Source organism: Rattus norvegicus, chromosome 17 (assembly GCF_036323735.1).
Source record: "Rattus norvegicus strain BN/NHsdMcwi chromosome 17, GRCr8, whole genome shotgun sequence".
NCBI lineage: Eukaryota > Metazoa > Chordata > Mammalia > Rodentia > Muridae > Rattus > Rattus norvegicus.
Window position 1 is genome coordinate 7,953,594 of NC_086035.1, and position 3,590 is coordinate 7,957,183.

General features: G+C 48.0%; 1 long non-coding RNA gene across 1 annotated transcript; it reads left to right on the plus strand.

Moving 5' to 3' along the window:
* Positions 1-815: 815 nt before the first annotated feature.
* Positions 816-3,048, plus strand: LOC134482767 (uncharacterized). The gene is made up of 2 exons (XR_010059313.1): positions 816-1,385; positions 2,614-3,048. It is a non-coding gene; the product is annotated as an uncharacterized LOC134482767 (long non-coding RNA).
* Positions 3,049-3,590: the final 542 nt, after the last annotated feature.

Sequence of the window (3,590 nt, forward strand, 5' to 3'; positions counted from 1 at the left end):
CCACCACCACCACCACCACCACCACCACCACCACCACCACCACCAGGTTCTTTTTCTTCCTCGTTCTCCTCCTCTTCTTCTCCTTCTCCTCCTCTTCCTCCTCCTCCCTTCCTCCTCCTCCTCTTCTCCTCCTCTTCTCCTCCTTCCTTTCCTCCTCCTCTTCCTCTTCCTCCTCCTCCTCCTCTTCTTCTCCTCCTCCTTCTTCCTTCCTCCTCCTCCTCTTCTCCTCTTCTCCTCCTCCTCCTCCCTTCCCTCCTCCTCCTCTTCCTCCTTCTCCTCCTCTTCTTCTTCATACAAATGAACCTGGAGCATAATCACACAAAACAGAACCTAGAAATCTACACTAGTAACAAGTTCCCTACAGTGCCATATTAGAGAATCACCATTCTGTACAGTAAAATCACCAGGGAGAGTTGTACTAGTTTCTTCACAGAAGGCCTGTTCCTTATCGCCCCTCTATGAAATAGAAATTCTCCAGGGGGAGGGTCGGGTGCTGGTTGAGTTCTCTACTTAAGGTCTGTCTCTCAGATGGACCATAGGGTCAACAGGACTCTTACTGGAATGGACAGTTCCTGGGAAGGGTCACTGGCCTTGGTGGTAGAACTAGTCCCTTGTGGCTATTGGTCAGAGGGTCAGTGTCCTCAATGGCTGTCAGCTGGGGACTGCTTGAACTCACTCCGAGCTGCCTGTGTCCCTTCCCTCCTTTGTGACCCTCTATAGTGGCTGGGCATGGAAACATTTTTAGAGTTCATTCTGATGTCACCAACTGGACATCATAATTGAGCCTAGTAATGGGAGATGTCAGCTGGGGACATAGCTTGGTGCTATACTGTTTGTCTAGCACAAGGGCCTGGGTTTCTAATTGCTAGCATGCGTGCACAATGTTATACATAGACACATTTTCCTCAAACCCCAAATTCAGAAGGAGATCCTAACATCATTTAACCACGGCTGCCACTGGTAGAACGATGATTTCACTTTTTCTTTCTACTTCTTATATTTTCTAACACGTTTACAAGAAGAAAGTGTGGAGTTGGTAAGGAGAGAGAGAGAGAGCAAAAACAACAACAAAACAAAACAAAACTTATCTTCAAAAAGGAAGAGCTCCAACAAGATCCAACTCTACACGATGTTTTAAAAGATATGAAATTAACACCAATTTCAGTGGTGTGCTATAGATGTCCTCACAGCTATGCAGATCAAAGGGACGAGGAGACAGGCTGCTAGTGAGAGGTAAGATGGCCAAGGACAGGGAGCTGCTGAGGACTCGACGGCATAAAGAAATAATTCAAGGTGGAATCAACTCCCTGAGACTCTGTGTCTCCCACAGCAGAAGAACAAGCTTAGATGGAAGCCAGGTGAAAGGACAAACAATGGATACTAGTGTATGTATTTCAATAAGTATTCCTGCCCCGCCCCCACATGACCTATATGCTCGTGTGTGCACACATTCGTATTTGAATGTGGCACATAGGCCACAAGTCGTGTACTGAAGTCAGAGAGCAGCCTTGGGGGCGGTTCTCACCTTCCACCTGCTCAGAACAAGGTGTTTTTTTTTTTTTTTGTCTGTTTTTGTTTTCCTGATGCATGTGACAGGTTAGCCATCATGTAAGCATGGGATGTCATCACCCTTCTATCTGCTCCGACTCTTGGAGCTCCAGGGTTCCAGACACCTGTGTCACAACGTTCATCAGGGCTCTGGGGACTCGAACTCAGGTCCTCATGACTGGCTAGCAAGTGCTTTACCCACTGAGCTGTTGTAAACAGGAGCTCACTGTGGTCTGTCTTCAGTAGGAGAGCACTGAGAGCTCAGCGATGAATTATTACAGATAAGCAGGAGGTACCTGGCTGCTGTCTTCCTCAGCTAGCTGCTGGTGCTTGCCAGCCGGGATACATTGTAATTTATCTTAGGGCTGAAAAGTTACAGACCATCCGCTACATAATTTCAACTCTTGTAGCAGAAAAGGGAGTGGGAGCTTGAGCCAGAAGGATGGAGAACTTGGGGTGGGGACTATGCTAGACAGGAGGGAAAGATCATATTTATATACCTCTCTAAAGAATTCAGTCAATGAGGAATTTGAGGGACAGTTAGAGATATACAAAAACCTCTATTTTGAACCTAATCATGGTAACAGCCATTCTTGCCTCTTGGCCTGGCTTCCGCAGACATGAACTAGGTCTGTTTTGCTTCCATTATGCTAAGCCTCCAGTGCTCTTATTTTGAAGTGAGGATCAATGTTTTCTACGTCATTTTCCCAGCCCCCAAAGTGTTTTTCTGAAGTCGGACATCTGGCTCAGAAAGATAACAAATAAGATATTACTTTAAATCCTTCGCTGGCATAAATTCTGGATCTCCACGAAAGGCAGTTGGCTATTGATAAATGTACTCTCCAGTAGAAGAACATTCTCAAGTATGGGACAGACAAGCCACTTAACAACATGACCTCACGTCACCTGGTCGTCCAGAATGTCCCATCAGTGTATGTGTAAAGAGTCCTGAGTTTTCAGACAAGGTCTTCCATGTTGCTGGGCTTTACAGGGTCTCTCAGGTTCCCTTACTACTGTGGGTACACCATGACCTCCTCTGAGGGTAGGTTCTCTTTCCTGCTGCAGGTGAAGATGCAGGGTCGTGATGAGCTGCTCGCTTGTGTTTGTGCACGCCTGCTGTGTACAGTGGCAGGGTCGAAGCAATTCAAGCCAATGCGAAACACACTTAACCTGAGAACGGAGGCACACAACTGTCATCTCAACACCAAGGGGATTTACCCAGCATCCTTCCCCACCGGGACAGTAGCTGTGCCTCTGCTCAGCCGGAAACCGTAGGGCTTTGCCCTCATCCTACATCCAGAAAGCTCGGGGATGCTGCACACCTACCCACATGGTTTCCTTAAACCTCAACTAGTTCAATGCTCATCTCAAGAGGCTGTGGGGAACCACAGTCACCTCTGACTAGAAGGAAGAGGGGTTTCCCGGCTGTTTGTGCAAAACCTCATTTCTGCCCAAGTGAGGGTATTTAATCAGAAGTCCTCCCTCTCTGTGACTCTCCAATCTCAGAACTTCCTGCAAATCAAACTCAGGGGTGAGGGTGGGAGCCAAGACAGGGAGGGTTCTGGGAATGTGCGGAAACCCTTTAAGTAGGTAACCACTCCCTCCACAGGGTTAGAAAGTCAAATCACCCCAGGGCCCAGCAGGGGGGATGTTGAAGTATCCCTTACAGGAGCAGGGAGGGGAATGACTTAAAAAAGAGTGGTATGTGCACTGAGATGTGCACCATGGAACCCCACTTTCTGTTAACCCTTGCCTCTCATGTACACAGCCCCTCTCAGGAACATGTGCGGCTGGAGGTGGGGGCAGGAGGGAGCAGTGCTGAATCCCAGGTGGCAGTCGTGGGATGTTTTCCCTTCCTTCTGTGGAGTGTTGATAGGCTCCTTACTATGGACCTAGGGGACCTGCTTTCTTTTGTTCACTTCTATTCCATGACAGTGACCGAATGGTCACTTACACTTTCAGTGACTGGTGCAGTTGTTTGGGTCTGAAGTTCTGTCTCAGGTCTCTTGGTGTGGGTGTAAGAGGTTGAGTGTGTGGATGTG